This window comes from Canis aureus, chromosome 17, assembly GCF_053574225.1.
Source record: "Canis aureus isolate CA01 chromosome 17, VMU_Caureus_v.1.0, whole genome shotgun sequence".
In the NCBI taxonomy this organism is placed as follows: Eukaryota; Metazoa; Chordata; class Mammalia; order Carnivora; family Canidae; genus Canis; species Canis aureus.
The window spans coordinates 56,051,371-56,070,362 of record NC_135627.1 but is presented as its reverse complement, the minus strand read 5'-3'; the positions used below and the strand labels follow the sequence as shown (position 1 = coordinate 56,070,362).

The following is an 18,992-nucleotide window of genomic DNA, read 5'->3' as shown; positions in this document are numbered from 1 at the left end:
TACAGATGCAGGTTGAAGAAGAGGAGGTGGTTTTGTGCCCACGACTCTCTGTCTCCACAGAAAATAAAACCGTTCTGAAGGATCTATTTTGTTCGGTTGCTTTGAAATTACAAAATGTTTCCATTCGACACACGCCCCATCCCCCAACCCATTTATGCTTCCTGAGCTGTTGCAGGAGAGGAAGCTGGGAAGAAATCTAAGCCATCTTTGTACAAAGAGAGTGTTTGCCCCCACCTGCTCTCCGGGAAGAATGTCTCAGTCCCTGCCCGGGAATTGTAAAAGAGTAACTCTCCAAATCAATCAAAACCATATTAGGGGAAAAGACACTAAATTTGAAAACTCTCCCCATCTTGGAGTTTACTATCAAAATGTCAGCTTGATTCAGTCGTTCGAAACAACTGGGTGAGTGGGAGAAAGGCAAGTTAATAAGTCCAGCAGGACAGAGATGTAAAATGGAATTAGATGAAATTTTCCGCCACGGGCTTGGAAGGGAAGGAGCTCTGAACCTGAGCCTCTCTAAGTATTCTGATCTCAGGGCTCAGTCCCACATGGATTTCTATGCGGGTCCTCTGTGATGGACCTTTTTTTAAAAAAAAACAAAACAAAAAACAAAACAAAACAAAACAAAAAAAACAAAAACAAAACATTTTTCTTGTTCATATCCAAAAGGAGAGATGATATCTACAATCTGCCCGCTGCCTCCTCCAGAAGCCTTAGTCCAAGAGAGGCTGCCTCTGCCGCCAGGAGATTCTTTGGCCTGGTCACTGGAAAACAATAATTCAATTGCCACTGAATCCTTTAATTAGGTTACCTCCATTTTACTGAAAGGCCAGCCACACCTAGGTTCCATTGACAATAATAAAGCAGCAATACTGTGGACCAGGAACACTGGGCTTTGATGCCTTTTAAGAAAAAAAAATTGTTGTTATTGTTGTTAATTCAATGAGCTTTGTAAAATGTTGGTTAGGGTACGATTCTCTAAGTTCTAAATAGAACTCAAATCACATGAACTGTAACTCATCCTCCTGGATCCCTGGCTCTACTTCCCCAGACCCTTCTGTGTCTGCTGCACCTGCGCACGTGAACACGCGCAGTCTGCCCGTGTGCTCCCCACCCCTTCCAAAGATCCAGACTCTTAAAATCTGCAGACTCTTAAAATCTACTTCATTAACTTCCAATATCTTCTGTTCTGCATTCCAGCTTCATCCCTCACAGCTACTATTTTCGGCTCTTTCAAGTCACAAGCTCCCACTTACTTCCCTGCCAGATACAGTCACTCGCCTCTTTCCAGACTTTGTTGTACCCAAACTCTCTGCCACATTGGATGCCGTGGATGCTTGTGGATTTCCAGGAAATTCCTAAACACCGCACAGGGAGCTCCTCTAGGCATCTCAAACTCAGTTTACCCAGGTGAACATTGACCTGCATCCTCTACCTGCCCCACGGGGCATCCCCGGCAAACCTTGTGTCCTTCTGAACTTCCTGCCTTGGGGGAAGGTCTGCGCTCAACTCAATCACCTGGACTACAAGACTCGGAAACATCTTAGACCCTTCCCTTTGCCTCAGCAGGCTTCTCCAGACACCCTGGCATCTTCTTGATCCTTCCCTTATACCACTGGTTCTCCAAATCTTGTCCATCACAAATGGCAGTATTACTCAAGGTACGCAAATTGCCACATTAAGATGCTCCATATGATGTCATATTATGTTGGCAAAGTGACGCTTTCACAATGACCTTAGTATAAGTGACAAGATCTGATGAGTTGGTGTTGAGATGCAGGTTATTTGACCATAAAGAACTTTGTTGTTTTTTCTCCTTTATATTATGCTTAGTGCATGATTCTTTCTCAAGTTATGAGAGTAGATTGGATACGTTAATGCGGTTGATAAATACTGCTTGCTTCCAGCGTATATTTAATGTTTCCTTCCCAGGCCCACCACTTCTGTCTACATTCTCACCCAGATATGAAAATTATCATCCCCTATCCCATTCTTCTGTGTAGAACTGCTTGTCTCTGATCTGCCCTTTCCACTGCCAGAAAGATGATCTTTATTCTGCACACGTCAGACCATGTCACTTTCCTCCTTCCACGTCTGTAACGAGAGGCGATTCTAACTCTTGAGTGTGGCATGTAGGACATCATAATGGGGTCCCTGCGACCTTTCCAGTGGGTCCTTCACGTATCTCAGCACACTTGCTAGGCATCGGTACCCGGGATGAGTTTACTCCTCTAGACCTTTGCTTATGGTGCTCCCTCCCCTTTAACCCCCCTTCTCTCTTCTCGAGCATCCAAGCTCCAATATGACGGTCACCCCCTCAGTGTTGCCTCCCTGCCTCCAGACCCCCTACTCTTCTTGAATGCTTTGCTTAAACTGCATTTGTGGGCCCAGCTCATCCCTCCTTGTACCACAGTTTAGTGGTTTACATATCTCTCCCCTAACGTGGGTGTCGTCCGAGCCAGGACCATCCCACTTACCTCTGTACCCCCTTGGCACCCTGCACTTTGACATCGTGTCTGCTCAAGAAATGCTTACTGCACGCAGTTGAAAAAGCCAATCCTTCTACACTCAAGACATTTCTGGAGAAAGACCAGTTGGGTGAGCCTGAGGGAGGGGAAGTCTGGCTAGCCCTATTAATGGAGCTAAATTCAGGGCTTAGGGCTCCCCCCAGGGAAGGCCTCAGACATTTCCATCCTGTTATTTTAACAGAAATTAAAAGCACACATCAATAAAACAAGGAAAGATAAAGCAGTGCTTTCTTAAGAGGCCATATTGTAATGCCAATTCGGCTTCCTCCACCCCCACCCCTCTGTCTGCCCTGGAGGTCCCTCCCACAGGTACTGTCAGAGTCAGGGTGACTCTGTGGCCAATGTTCTTCCAGCTGCGAGTGGGGTCCATAGAACCCATCCGGCAATGGGCTTCAGGCCAGGGGTGCCCATGGGGAAAATGCTCCCCACCGTCATCTCTAACCAGGAATGATGGACATGACCATTCCTCTCTGTGTGCCTCCATGGCCCCTTAACCCCCATCTGCATCTTTCCCAGTGCGTTAGGTCCCCAGTCTTCCCTTCTGTCTTCTGGCTCTACCTGGCCCACACCGATCCTGCTTTCTCCACTAGCCTCATTCACCCACCTTCTCTCACTCTGTTCTTTAACTTTCAAGCCCTGGGACATGTGTGACATCCTGTCTCCAGGGTCCTCACGCTCTTGCCACTGCCTGGAAGATTCTCCCTCCTGCCCACCCACATTCATCTGAATAAATCTCACTCCTTTGTGCCTCCTGCAGGGGGTCTTGCTTGACATCTCTGATTTAATGAAGGCTCACACACAGATTTCTCTTTTTAAGATTGATTGATTTTAGAGAGAGAATGCACATGGGGGAGAGGGGCAGAGGGGGAGAGAGAGACTCTCAGACTCCCCACTGAGCATGGAACCTGCCACAGGGCTCCATCTCATGCCCCCAAGATCATGACCTGAGCAGAAATCAAGAGTTAGATGTTTAACCAACTGAGCCAGGCACCCCAGGTTCCTACTGCTTTAAATCCTGCTGCTGTGCAATGCTCATCACACTTGCAGTACCCTATTGTGTTCCTTCCCAGATCAGTGTCTGTTCACCATTGTTTCCCCAGGGCCCAACACGGGGGTTGGCACACATGAGAAAAATCAATAACTATTTGCTGAATTGAAATGAGTTGCCTGCCTGGTTGGGTCTGCTTATTTCACGTGAATGTCTAACCACATGCCTGACCGTTGTTCCCAAAGTGTTGGAAAAACAGCCCTGAACTAGGCAGCAGGGTCTCTGTTGTCAAGGGCCCTGTATTACTGGAAGGAGATAGACTTTAAGACATAAATAAATGAAAAAGGAATAGGATTACTTTTTTGGAATAGGATTACTTCCAAAGGTGATGTTTTTGAAAAAGTTAAAATCCTCCCTTTCTTCATTAACCTGTTGTCAATAACCTGTTGTAAGACCCAATTCCCTTGATGCCCATGATCACCCAATAAGGGGGTATCACAAAATGAGGGTGATTGTAGCTGGGAGGAAGGAAGACCGACAGCCCTTGGGTGGACAGCCAGGGTATCTGCCCCTTCCCCACGCCGGACCCCTCTCCTGGCACCCCTGCACTCTATCACCGCTCCATCCAGCTACTCTTCCTTTCCAGTTCTCCACGGATGTCTGTCTCCAGTGGTTATCAGCAAGGACCACCACTTCTTTAATCGTTGCACATGGCCCAGCATATAGTAGGAGCTCAATTAACATTTGCTCCTTCTGATAGAGCTGAATTTGAAGGCTAGTGTACCAAAAGGTAACTCCAGAGAAATACAGAAAGCAAAGAGCAATGGGACTTTAGCAAACACTGAGAAGATGATTCCACATGAATCACCCTCACCCTTTCTGACATTGGGTCCCTATCAAGAGATTTGAGGACTGGCGGATGTGACACTCATACAATTCTGTTGTCACTCAACTATCCTAGCTCTTCAGTTTGCGGTGCTCCCTCTCTGTGCCTAAGCCCAGACCCACCACCTATGTTGATGAATAACCTCCTCTGGGGCCCATCAGCAACATGCCCCCTACCCGCACGGGTTTGGGAATGCGGCAGTCACTACAGACTCTGCTAACTGCGGCTCTACACAAACTGTCATCATTCCTATATAAGTCAGAGCCAGGCCTGGTGGACTGGGGATGTCCAGCGTGTGAGGCAAAGCAGGAGCGTCTTGGGAGCCTGGATCAGAAGGCAAGTGGCTTTTCAAGAATGTGACATCAAGTTGTCCTGTTTCTCTGCCCTGGGGGGAGGGGGCATGAGGGGGGGCCTCAGAGAGAAGGCAGAGGGAGAAAGAGTACCCACTGTTAACACTCGAAGGGGGTAATGGTATGAGATGGGTCGGGCGGTAAACTGTGGAGCCAGAGACAGAGTTGAGAATTAGACCAGAGCCGTGCTTCTCAAACATTAGGGTACCTGGGAATTGCCTGGGCAGTCCTGTCAACATTCGGGCTCTGATTCCATACGGCTGGGTGGAGTCTCAGATTCTGCACGTGTGACAAGCCCCCAAGGGACACCCCCATGCTGCCGGGCCTTGGGTCACACACTATATAATGAAGAATGAGATGACTTCTAAGACCCCCATCAATGCTGGGCTTGGGCCTATGATCTTCTGCAGGGCTGGACCGAGGGCGACCACGCTGGCTCGTGGAGGCTGGGAAGAAGAGTCACTGCTCCTATGGCCAAATGCCCGGAAGCACTGGGAGCTTCTAGTACCGTGTGAGAAGGAGAGAACAGCTTTTGGAAGATGTGCCACATCCTGTGCCACACGAACCCCGAAGCCACTTCCTGTGTGCTGAGCACGGCACTTTCTGCTCTATACGTACCAAGTACCGGGTAGCAGAGCACTGCCTATAAAATGGGCACTCCTGTTAGTCCCCTGCTGTAGCTGAAGAGACCCGGGCTTGCTTAAGGAGGCTTCAGTAATGTGCCCAGTCACCCAGTTTGAAAATAGCCAAATTAGATTTTGAACGCAATAGGGCTGAACCCAGAGCCAGGGTTTGTAATGACTTTGCCATGGCCAGGTGACATGAGTTTAAATAAGGCCTCTATCTCTTTCTGGCTGTATAATCTTGAGACTAGAGTAAGGGCCTGATAACAGGGTCTATTCTTATGACCATTAAATTGTTGGAGGCAGGAATCCCCTGGGATTTAGAAAGCAAGAGGAGGAAGGGAGGATCTGGGATGCTCTGAACCTCTGGGACAGAAATAAACCTCTGCTCAGGGAAAGCCCTGAACTGAGGCGCATTGGCTCCTAGCCTCATTCTCTTGCCCTCAATCTGTTATTCTTCCTCCGCCAGCATCGGACATCTACGGAAAATGACACGTAGGGCAAAGGTTCACCTTAACCTCAAAGCCATCGTTTGTTTTCCTCACAGGCATCAACAAGGGATGAGATGCATTTACTGTCGCAGAAAAAGGACCAGAGAGACACAGGGGAGGCTGAGTGCTCAGCAGCTGGTTGGCTCGTGCAGGACCGCAGGGGCCAGGCCGTGTAAGGCAGGCAGCTGTGAGTTTGAGAAGACCTCGAGAGCTGGCATGGCACCAGGAATAGGGTGAGGAGAGTGAGGCATTCACTTCAGGTGTGAAATTTAAGACGGTGCCCCCAAATCAAAAATGAAAATAGATATTTTAATGCAATCTTAAAAAAAAAACAAAAAACTGATGCCAAAAAGTCCATGATGGAAAAAAAAAAAAATCAGGGTGATCAATAAAGACCAGATCTGACCTTGTACTTTGCAAGTGTGAGCTTCTCAACCAGTTCCAGCCTTCATTAGCTGGGCATGGATAAGAGACCAAGTCCCCCACATTGGGTATAGGGACAAAATGAGGAGATGTGGTCCCCACCCTTCAGGAACTTGCCATTTCATCCCAATGAAACAAGGAAGCAATTGTTCACAACACAGGTGCTTGCCAGGCCAGCAGAAGTTGCAGCGATGTTACAGAGAATAAAATGTCAACACTGGTCAAACCCTTCAAAATAGGCAGGCCCTTGAAATCAGCAATTTCACTTCTAGGAATTTATTGTAAGGCAGTAATAACACATGTGCACAAAGACACTCATCATCGCACGGTTTGCGTGGGAGAAATTTTAGAAGCCACTTCAATGGCCAGACATAAGGAACTGGTTTTAAAACAATAACAAGATCCCTGTAATAAAAAATACTATTCCGCCATTTAAAATGATGCTTTTAGGGATCTCTGAGTGGCTCAGTGGTTTGGCTCCTGCCATCAGCCCAGGGTGTGATCCTGGGGTCCCGGGATCGAGTCCTGTGTCGGGCTCCCAGCATGAAGCCTGCTTCTCCCTCTGCCTGTGTCTCTGCCTCGCTCTGTGTCTCTCATGAATAAGTAAATAAAATCTTTAAATAAATAAATAAATAAATATAAATAAAATGACGCTGTTAGAAGAATTGTTAACGACATGTGAAAAAGCTCCTGGCACACTGTCACGTGATGAAAGTAACTGAATATGTACATATGAAAATCATCACTAAAGAGCTAAAAATGATTACCTTTGGGGGCAGTGGCATTATATGCTAGCTTACATTATATTCTTTATTACCAATATCTTCTAAAATGAATTGCTCTTAGAATTAGATCTTAGCCTAGTTTGTGTTTTTGTTTTTGTTTTTAAGAAGCAAGGGCTTATTTATGGGCCAGCAGAATTCAGAGAGGGATGGATGTAGAATGCTGTCCTCAGAGCTGGAAAAGCCACCCAAGTGTGGTGGCCCATGAGAGGGGAGGAGAGCATTCCAGGAATGGCCATGGGCACAGGCAGTGGGGGCGGCCGGGATGGCTGGAGCAGGAGAAATGCCCATCCAAGTATGGTGTTGTAAACCACACTCGTGGCTGAGGGACAAGGGAGCACAGAGCCAGGAGCGGAGGGAAGGTTCTTTGCACTCAGAGCAGGAAGCAGCTGACCACACAGCTGCCAATTCCAAAAAGCCCTGATTATCCTACATCCCGTGCACAAAGGATCCAGTGACCTGCTCCAACCAAGATGTAAGGAGCCACGGGCATCACTCAGAGGCCGTGATGAAAGTTCCCGCAGCTCCTCTGATTAAAACTGCAAATCCGCAACTCTCCACCTAATCCCTTGGTGAAAAGGACAGATTAGCACGAGTCACAGCCCTGATAACTTCTTCTATCCCTTTAAGTTGCATGTAAAATTTCAGGCATCACCCTGGAGACCCCAAGCTGGGCTACGGCCATGGCTCTCCCACTAATTGGAAAACTATAATAAGAAAGTAAACATTGCCGATTCTGTAATAACCTGAATAATAGATCAGCCTGCCTTGTGCTCCCTGATTACTCTATCCGTTTACTAAATACACTTGCAGGGCTTGAAAGGATGAATGATGGGGGCTATTGTAAGCCCTTGATGTCACTGCATTTTTCATTATATTAAAACAATAACATCTGTACTGGGAGAGATCATTTGGTCCAGAAAACCTTCGGCCTCCTGCAGGCTGGGAAGGAGGCTTTGCCAATTTCAATGACTCCCTTTGGGGACATAAAGACATGCAGCTTTCTTTGCCCACAACTGAATCATTAAACCACAGCAGGAGGAGGCGGCGGCATGAACACAGGCGCCTTGGCAAGGCAGTGGCTTCTTCCTCCCTTTTTGTTCCAAAACATTTCATCTCTGGCGTCTCCAGCTCTTAGGAGGCCATAGCCGATTGAGGCAGAGGAGGCGAAGGGAGTCCATGGGGCAGGGAGGGGTTGGAGCACCTCCAGGCAGGAGTGGAAGATGCTCCCGACCCAGTCGTGAAGTCCAGAGTGCTGTGCAGTGGCCGCAGCCTGCCTGCTGCACCTGCTGGAGACCTAGTTGTCACCAGCACGCCATTGAGAAAACTGCATTCCCAGCCCTGGGTGGCCTTGATCGCTCAACCTACGACACAGGGATCCAAAGACTCCTAATGCAGAATCCACTGATTTCCTGATAGTGTCCCCAAAATTGCTACTTTTATTGCTGATTCTATAGGGCTAGTTCTATAGAGGTGTGGGTACTGGACAGGGCTGTGCAGAGTCCTGTGTCAGGATGGTTACTCTAGTTCAGGCATTCTACACATTGCTTTTTCTTGCATTAAGTGCACAAAGGTATAACATTCCAGGGCTATTAAAAGAGTGGACAATATTAATGGAAATATAATAGAGCAATATGCTGTTAAAAGTATCCCACTTGACACACTCGGGAAAGGCATTAATGAAATTTTAATGAGAAGTCAGATTGCAGTAATTTTAAAGGTAATGATTATCTTCCTTCCAAAAAACCATTTTGAATAACTGTCTCCACAGTGATGCCCGTAGTTGGAGAGGTATGTATTACTAAAAGAACCGGGCCACAAATAGGCCACAATGGTTGTTTTTGCAAAAGAGTGGCAGAGGTGTTAATTGTGAGGCTAAGGCTTTACACAAAGGGATGCATTTTTTAATGTCTGCTTGGTTTGAGATAAAATTACAGGTGCTGTTACATATGTAACAAAAGAGGAAGCCTCTAACAAGCATAAAGCCAATTTCCGCAGCCTACTGCAGATAATACCAATTTTGCTTTACCTGGAATAAGCATTGGACAATCAGCCATTCTTGAACCACAGAGAATGCTCAGGCCCAGGAATAAAGAAGCAGTCCCGAAGCAAGGTGCGTATTAGCCTATAGGCAAGAAGCGAGGAAATGCTGAGAATGGAGGATGGAACATAGCAGGAGGAGGAGAAAAGGATGCTGCTGAACAGGTGTATGGCCGCCCTTGGTACTGTCCCTCATCAGCCTAATCCCAAAGCCATCCCATTTTGTAAAACCCTGCAGGTTGAGGCGGCACAAAATTTTCAGAAAGATGTTTTCCCAAATGCAAGACGGTTCTCCTCTATGCCATAATAATACCTAAAGCTCATTAGAGCAGTATTTCTCAAGATTTAACAGGCATACGAATCACCTGTGGATCCTATTAAGATGCAGATTCTGATTTGACTGGTGTGGGTTGTGGCCTGAGATTCCTGCAAAACTAACAAGTTCATAGGTGACATGAATGTTCCAGGTCCCATACACCACGCTTTGAGAAACAACATTATGAGGTTACCATGAGCTAGGCGCTTTCTGCATAGCGTTTGCCTGTTACGATAAACCTCTGAGGTGCACGTACCATTATTTCTCTCCCCTTCTGCAGATGGAGAAATGGAGACACAGAGAAGTTATGTAATTAGCCAGGATCTGACCCTGGGCAGTTAGGTGCCAGAGTCTGGATCTCTTTGACAGCTGACTTTTTAAAATCAGCTTTATTTCTCAGAAGTAGAATTCTCTGTAGATCTCTAATCTGCTATGAAGCCATACATACGGGGTTCAGATTTCTGCTTGAATACATTTCTTAACACACTTATTTGACAACACTTATGGAGCAACTGTTCTGAGCCAGACCCCATACCAAGTGCTAAGCTTGCAGAGAGCCTGTCTGAAGGAGCAGAGGGAGGCAGGTGGGGCACTGAGACCACTGAGCTGACAACCCACCCTGGGGTCACCAGATGCACTGGCCCTACTCTCCTTTCCAACATGGACGCAGCCAGGCCACTGTTTTCTTTTCTCCAAGGTGGAGGGAAGGGAAGACAAGGGAAACTAAGATTTTTTCAAATGCCTAGTACCTGATAAGCTTTGTACACCTACTACATTTAACCTTTACATCAACCTGAAACACAGGTGGTATCTTCCCCACTTGAAAGCTGTATCAGACCCTGTCCAAGGTCACCGAGCTAGCCAAGTAGAAGATGACATTCGAACTGACCTATAACTGACTCCAAAACTGGTATTTTCCCCATATGCCACTGTCCTGGTTATATATTGCTGCAAAACCCCACAACTTTGTGGCATAAAACCACACCCAATTGTTTATGCTCAAGGATTCTATAGGACAGAAATTTGGAAAGGGCACAGCTGCTCCACAGTGTCTGAAGGAACCACTCTCAAAGAGGCTTCTTTATTCACAGGTCTGGTGTCTGGGTCAGGAGGATGAATTTGGATGAATTTGTTAAGGATGAATTTGTTCAGCTGGGACTGTCACTTGGAGTACCTCCCTGTGCCCTCTCCAGCATGACTGTCTCAAAATAGTCAGACTCTTTACAAGGTGGATCAGAAGAACTCCAAGAGTGAGTGCTTCCACAAACAAGGTGGGAGTTGCCTGACAGTTAGTGATCTAACCTCACTTCACCTTTCTCTATGGGTATGTCGTAGTCACAGAACCCGCCCAGGCTGAAGGAGGGATCTGGAACCCAGCCTCTCCTTGCCAGATGTGTCAAAGAACTTGTGACCACGTTTTAAAACCACCACAGTCACTCTTACCCAGAAGGACCACCCTTAGATGTAGTCCTGGTCTTGGGGAACCACATAGGAACCTTCTGAGGACTCAACCCATGAGGACCTCAATCAGTACAACACAGATTTACTTGGACCAAACCCCCAAACTCACCAAAGGGTGAGTTCCTGAGTGGCTAGAAGATACCAGAAGGATGAGTTCACCTCCAATCCACCCTGTGGGAGTGCCCTGAGGACCACATTCATAGAGAATCATGGAACTGACCTGACGTCAGATCCTCCCCCATTAACACCCAGTGCTACTGCTGAATGCCAAAGCGGAGATATTATTGATGAGCAGAAATAGCTTTTGACCTATCCAGATCTTTCTTGGACCTACCTCCTCACCACAGGCAGCAGTGGCTCTTATATGAAATGTAACGGGATAAAAGCTTCCAATTCAGGCTCACAGAAGCCAGTATCCCCAGAAAAGCTTGGTTTCCAAAGGACACCTAGAGTGGGGACTTCTGGCTACCATCAGGAGAGTCTATCAACCTCTATGTAGATGAGGGTCTACTTCCACCCCCCTCAGAACCTCAGGTCACAAACCTCATAGCTTTGAAAGCCTGACAAGGAGCCAGAGGAAGCCTTTCACCATTCAGTATGGCTGATGGGTGAGAGCAGAGATAATAACTGATGGAGAGTTGATTAGACAGGAAGCCGTTTAATCAATCTGCGCAGGTGCTGCAGACCACTCATACTGAGTTCAATCAGAAACAACTGATATGTGAGAAATGCCTCCTTTACTGGTCCTCAGAAACGTGGTGCTCTTCCCTCCACTCAGTGCGAATTTATGTTGATTTTGCCTTAACAGCTTTGGTTGTAATATTTAAGGCTTCCAACAAAATGGAATCCTTCCTTCCTTCTTTCTTCCCTCCCTTCCCCCTTCCTTAACAGTTTACTAGATAGTCTAGGAAAGCATTCATGAAGCAGCCAGACCAAAGCCTCTGCCTAGGTTCCATTCTGGTTGGGAAAATATATGACCAATAAGCACAATCAATAAGTAATGTATACATTGTGTGAAAGTGTGGTAAATGCGATGGGAAAATTGGGGCTGGGCAAGATTAAGTGTGCTGGTGGGATGGTGTAGTTTTAACTTCAGTGGTGAGGGAGGGAATCACTGTGAAGATGGCACTTAAGCAGAGGGGTTCTCCGCAGGGCACTTCTTGGGGAGAGGTGAAGGTACCAGGCATGAGTGTGACTTGGCAAGGTCATCGAAGCAGATTGAACAAGATGTAGTCACAAGTGAGGTCACAGAGATATAGAAGAGCCCAGTTACAGATTTAGGCTTTTATTCTAGGAGAAATGGGAGGAGGAGTTGTTGTAGGGTTTTTAGCAGCAGAGTCACACCATCTAACTTAACTTTTCAGAGGGTTATCCTGGCTGTTATATTGAGAATAAACCAGAGGAGGCTGAGGATGGAACCAAGGAGACCATTACAGAACTGCAGGGGACAGATGATGGTGGCTAAGCCCAGGGAGGAAGCAGTGCAGGTGCTGAGATGTGGTCTGATTCTGGCTGTATTTTGAAGACAGGGTGAATGGAATTTACAGTAGATGGGATATGGGATGCAAGAAGAAGAGTGGCATGAAAGGTGGGTGACTCCAGAGTTTTGGACCTGAGCATCTGGAAGCATGGGTTGCCACTGCCCAAGATGGTGCAGATTGGAGAGAAGATGAGGAGTTCTGGTTTGGGTTTTTGAAGTTAAGAGATGTCCACTAGACAGCCAAGAGGAGATGTCAAGTAGTTAGATAGTGGGTGTTAGCATTAACTTTTGCAGGAACCACCTGAGAAGCAGCTATTTCTGGAATGATGCCTGGGTGTTCACAGGTGACTGTCAACAGGAGCAGATTTTCCTAAAGAGATGAAGACACTGGTCAAAATAGATAGCAACTCTAAGGTCAATGGATCAATCAGGGTGCATTTTCTGGGCACCTGCCATGTGGCAGCACTATTCCAGGCACATGAGGGATGGAGCAGGAGCCTCAGACACAGATGTTTCCTTCAGGGTATCTTTAAACTTTCAACTGACACTTGAGCTGCACCAAATCAATAAACTCAAAGATCTCCACAGGGCACAGATGATGTGCTGGGCACAGAGGAAACACAAAATGCCAAGACACAGCCAAGAGAGTCATCTATAGTCAAAGGGGCAAGACATAAGCCATGAAAAGTTAAGGAGAAATCTTAAAGAAGTCAATAGTGTAAAACAAAAGTAGGAAAATACCCAGCAAATGGCCTCCTACTCAGGCATGTTTCCTGAGGATCTGAGTATAAAATTGGGGAAAGCAGGTAACTGCTTGGATTTCAGGAAGCTCTCCCCCCCTGTTAGGCTTTAGAACACTCTACCTCCAGTTTTATAATCTTTAAAAGGTGTGAGCCTCCTCCTAGCTGATAAGGGAGTGTAGGAATCATTTCATGTGTGGACATTCAGTCAGTGGTTTTCAAACATCGGTGTTTTGGGAAACTGAAAAAAATGGAGAGTCCTGGACCACATCTCTAGGGAATTTGGTTCAGTAACTTACTTACTTCAGTCTCATGGTTCTGGGCTCTAGTAACCTATCGCCACAGCCACAAGGGGAATGAGCAGGAAAACTGGCAGGTCCCCAGGACTAGACTTGGGAAGAGGGTGGTCAATAGAATGTAAGGGGCCTTTGTTTCGGTAAAAGCCTGTGATTCTCTGTAATTTCGATTTATTCAGAACTCATGAGTCTCTATTTCAACCACATATCACTGTCATATCTCTTACTCTAATGAAAGAGAAAACAAGAAATATGATTTAAATCTATTTTCTGGAAAACGCAGTAGAATACATTCACCCAGAAGTGCACATTCTTCTCTTTGATGACACAGGAATAAAAGCAACCCCTTCAGTTGGACCCTCTCTCTTCTTGCTCTTGATGCATTTGGATGCTGTAATTTTAACAATCAGACTGCTTAGAGTCAATAATGTGACAATATCGGCCCCACCCCACCCCTGGCTATTTTGACATCTCTCTCCTTGAAGGTCTTTTTACAAGTGTAAAAAACTCAACTTATTGATCTCCTCAATGTGAAACACACTGAAATATGTAACCACAGTTCTTTGAAGGGGAGGGGGTGACAAGTTCATGTAAACATGTGTCTTCTGGGCTTCACGTACTGGACCTCAGAAAAGCCCTGTGGGTTCACTGCCATAATAATCCTACTACAGTTCCTAACATGTTGGAATGAGAGACAAGGTCATGACAGTCAAGCATTTTCCTTATCTTACGTCTGTTTAAAGAAACAAATTCCTGAAGCAGTTGTTGGCAATGAGTTTTGATGGTTTACAAAGGATGAAGACACAGATCTGCCCAGGATCACAGGCTACTATGTGGTTCCACTAAAAACTGAACTTAGGTCAGTATGACTTCAGAATCAATTCCCTTTCCTCTTCTTCCCCATGGAAAATACACCAAGATCAACCACGTTTGCTGTTCAGCCTTTTCCCCATAATCAGTCAATCTGAGACATAGTGACAGGTCTCATACCTCCTCTGCTCCAGGTCAATCCAGAGTCAAATTTGATAGCGAGTCCCTATGGGGTGAAAAGCTGCATTGTACAAACACCAAAAACAGCAGACAGAATTAAATTATTCTATTGCATGAGGGGTAGGGAAGGAGTCCCACAGAGCCTCCTCTTGTGAGCACAAAAATCAGTGGGTGGCACATAAAATGTTTACAGATATATTCTCATTCTTTACCCTTTGTAATCACAGTTTCATTCAATCTTTTAAATCATGACAAATCAAAGCTACCTTGAAGCCTTGCCTTGTGCCAACTGAACAGCATCACTGTTACAATCTTGGGACCTGGCAGGTGGATGGGGGCAGGAGGGGGGGATCTCTGCGTGGCTCAGCGGCTTAGTGCCTGCCTTCGGCCCAGGGCGTGATCCTGGAGTCCTGGGATCGAGTCCCGCGTTGGGCTCCCTGCATGGGGCCTGCTTCTCCCTCTGCCTGTGTCTCTCCTCTCTCTCTCTCTCATGAATAAATAAATAAAATCTTAAAAAAAAAAAAAAAAAAAGCAGGAGGGACACAGGGACAAATGGATGGAGCAGTCACCGAGATCAGGAAAACCACGAGCTCAACTGAGTGCTTTCTAATCTAATGCATTTAAGTCAGACTTGATAAAGCTTGGCACTGATCCCTGTTCACTGCGCTACCAAGATCTCTGCAGATTCTGATTAGTACATTGGGAGCTTTCCAAAATCCTCTTTCTCGTAGTTGTTCGGACTGAACCATGTGGAGGTCATTAATGCTGTTTGCCAACTACGGCTTGTCCTCCCCACTTTGGGCCCATGTAAGGACTGCACGTCCTGGTCTCCTGTGGTTGCATGAGGCCATGAGACCAGGTTTGGCCCATGAATTGTGTGCTTCTTCCAGGCAGAACTTTAACTACAGGTGTAAGAACTTTCAGGGTGTTCTTTCTGATGGCATAGCCACCGCCAACTTTAAGATGGTGGCTGCTCTATCATCCTGGGTCCTTGAAGGATTTTTAATATTTTTTAAAAGTTTTATTTAGTCATGAGAGACAGAGAGAGAGAGAGAGAGGCAGAGACACAGGCAGAGGGAGCTCCCTGCATGGAACCTGACATGGGACTCGATCCCAGGTCTCCAGGATCACACCCTGGGCCGAAGGCAGAGCTAAACCCTGGAGCCATCCAGGCTGCCCCCAACTTGAATGATTTTTAGGAGCAGAGGCTACTTGGTAACCTGAGAGAGCATGTCACATGCAAGTATCTCTCTACACATCCATGACCTGTGGGCATGTATCCTGCGTGAAAAGAAGCTGGTGATAAAATGTTATATTCTATAATATATTATGTTCATTATAAAATATACCCTAGCCTATCCTGACTGATTCGGTAACCAAGCTTTGGAACCAGGGACAAGCAAGGAAACAGAGCTTTGAAATTGTAGGAAGCCATTGCTGGAACTATGAGGAATTACATATGGTTAAGATTTTTGCCACTCTGGCAAAAAGAAATTTCTGGAGAGCTGTAATACGAACATCCAAAGCCCTGTTGAAGCCTATTGAGTATAACGACTCTCTCATGATTCCAGAGGATGCAACTCCCAGTACCTGATACGTGTCACAAATCCCTGTAGAAGTGCTCAATAAGGGTGCCTGGGGGTTCAGTCAGTTAAAGCGCCTGACTTTGGCTCAGGTCACAATCTCAGGGTCCTGGTTAGCGGGGAGTCTGCTTGTCTCCCTCTCTGCCCTCCCACCCCCAGGTCTCTCGCTTTCTCTCTCTCAATAAGTAAATAAATCTTTAGAAGTGTTCAGTAGACATCAACATAGTCCAAAAAGTAAGTAGCTAGGGCAAAGATAGTGCTCTATCCTGTCAACTGTGGTCCCCAATTTAAGATCCTCTTGGGGGATCCCTGGGTGGCGCAGCGGTTTAGCTCCTGCCTTTGGCCCAGGGCGCGATCCTGGAGACCCGGGATCGAATCCCACGTTGGGCTCCCGGTGCACGGAGCCTGCTTCTCCCTCTGCCTGTGTCTCTGCCTCTCTCTCTCTCTCTCTCTCTCTCTCTCTCAATGTGTGTGACTATCATAAATAAATAACAAATAAATAAAATGACTCTTAAAAAAAAAAAAAAAAGATCCTCCTGGGATTATGAGCATGCAGTTGAGCTCCACCACAAGGGTTCCAATCACAGCTCCACCGTTTACTGGCTGCACGACCTTTGGGCAGATTGCTTAATCTCAATTGTTCTCATCTGTGAAGAGGATCTACTATATCTCCTAGGGGTGTTGTAAGGAACTAACAAATCCATGTAAGTAAAGTGGACCAATCATTGGCACATAGGAAGTATCAGCTATTAATATCACCAACTCATTATTAGTATTATCATTAATCCATGTTTCCAGCTGTCAGTGAATATCTTTTTTATTAGATAGGTAAATCTGAGTAATAAAAGATTTTCCTAACTGTAAAAAAGAAATATTTTCTAAATTTAAAATCGGTATATTTTTTTTTAAGATTTTTTTTATTTTTTCATGAGAGATTCACAGAGAGAGAGAGAGGGAGGCAGAGACACAGGCAGAGGGAGGAGCAGGCTCCACACAGGGAGCCCGTGGGACTCCATCCCAGGTCTCCAGGATCACGCCCTGGACTGAAGGTGGTGCTAAACCACTGAACCACCGGGGCTGCCCAAAATCGGTATTTTTTTTGAAAATGTATTTAAAATCAGTATTTGGGGGCAGCCCGGGTGGCTCAGCAGTTTAGCGTCACCTTCAGCCCAGGGTGTGATCCTGGAGACCCAGGATGGAGCCCCACGTCAGGCTCTCTGCATGGAGTCTGCTTCTGTGTGTGTGTGTCTCTCATGGATAAATAAAATCTTTAAAAAATAAAAAATAAATAAAATCAGTATTTCGAAAATGCCAATTTTATTTTATTTTTTTTAAATTTTTTTATTTATTTATGATAGTCACAGAGAGAGAGAGAGAGGCAGAGACACAGGCAGAGGGAGAAGCAGACTCCATGCACCGGGAGCCCGATGTGGGATTCGATCCCGGGTCTCCAGGATCGCGCCCTGGGCCAAAGGCAGGCGCTAAACCGCTGCGCCACCCAGGGATCCCTGAAAATGCCAATTTTAAATACATTTTTTTTCTGGCCCCAAAGAATTTGCTAGCATTTCTGCTATAATTTCTGCTATAATACCACTAGCTGCACACATGCATCTGTCTGGGTGCTTGATGATTCACAAAGCCAGTATAAGCTGTTGGCTATTGTCCATAAATGGCTATCACTATTCTTGGCCCTAGACACCATCATTTTAAGAGTTCTCCTTACTGCATAGCTTTCAAGGTCCCCGGTTCTATAGGATGCAGTGAGACATTCAGACCTTTAGAAGTGGAGACAGTTTTTAACTTCTCATTGAACTTGGTGCTCCATTCTATGAAAGGGCCATGGGTTTAAGCACAGAGAAGCTCAAGGCACACCGAAATGGTGCATCAACTTTTTTCAGGTGACACTCAGTCCCACTGACTTTCCAAGTATCTGTCACCAAAGCATCTAACACACTTTGGAGAAACTCCCAGAGCTCTGTGTGCTCACAAACACCACAGGCTTCAAGAATATCAATCTTCCCTTGCTAGCCCTCAAATTGCTCTCAGAGGTGCTAGGGACCCATCATATGGCACTCAAAATGTGGAGCCCTGGCAGCCTGCTCCATGCTGGAAAGTTCTGGCAGATAATCATCCCTGCATCCTCGGTCCCATTTAACTCCTCCGGTTCTATTCTCTCACCCAAATGTGAGTCTGCTCCGTGGGTTAGAGTGAAAAAAGAAGAAAATAAATTAATCCTAATTTCATCCATGGAAAATTTAGGACCATTCTGTTTACCTACATGTTTTTAAGCCACGTTGCTTGAGGTATAATTTATACCGAGTAACATTTATCCTTTTTAGGTTTACACAGCTCTGCTGTTTTTAATCCAAAAATTCAGAAACTCCTTCTAACAAGGGTCCTCCTAGGATGGCAGGGAATCCACTTAGAACCGCAAATACAGCACAGGTCTCTAACTTCTGCACTTACATTTTTGCCCTTCAAACCTCCAGACAAGTGATAAAAACCGCTTTTGAACACATAGAAGTAAAGGGCATAGAAATTTCGGTTTTCTATTAGGCCCTGAGAGACTGAAATGGCACCTTTGAACTCAGTAGAGCTATTTATATATGTATTAATAATGCCTTTTTATTTTCTGTATTTCTGTTGCTTTGACACCTGGGGCTTTGCTGACCCTCGAGGGACTGTCCCTCCCACGGCTAGCCAAGTCTCAGAGGCAGTAAATGACTTGTCTGCAAGTGTGCCTTTTATATGCAAACCAACCAATCCAAAGCCCACCCACCCACTCCCCATACACACACACACACACCTCCTCTCTCAGACTCTTCCGTACTGAGCCACTATCTCCCTGTCCTAATCACCCCAGGGCCATGTACTGGACAAGTAGGATGGGCCATGTACTGAACAAGTAGGATGGTCCCTGTAGCCCAAATTCACTGCAATTGTTCAAACTAGCCGATCCTAAGCCTACTTACCCTGCCCAGCTTGCATTTTCCTGCAGAAACTATAATAAAGACA

The 18,992-nt window shown here is 46.1% G+C and overlaps 1 protein-coding gene across 3 annotated transcripts in view; it reads right to left on the bottom strand.

Moving 5' to 3' along the window:
- The window catches only part of LOC144288048 (uncharacterized), a 111,163-nt gene that overhangs the window by 73,725 nt on the left and 18,446 nt on the right, over nucleotides 1–18,992 (bottom strand). The gene's annotated exons all lie outside the window — the stretch shown is intronic.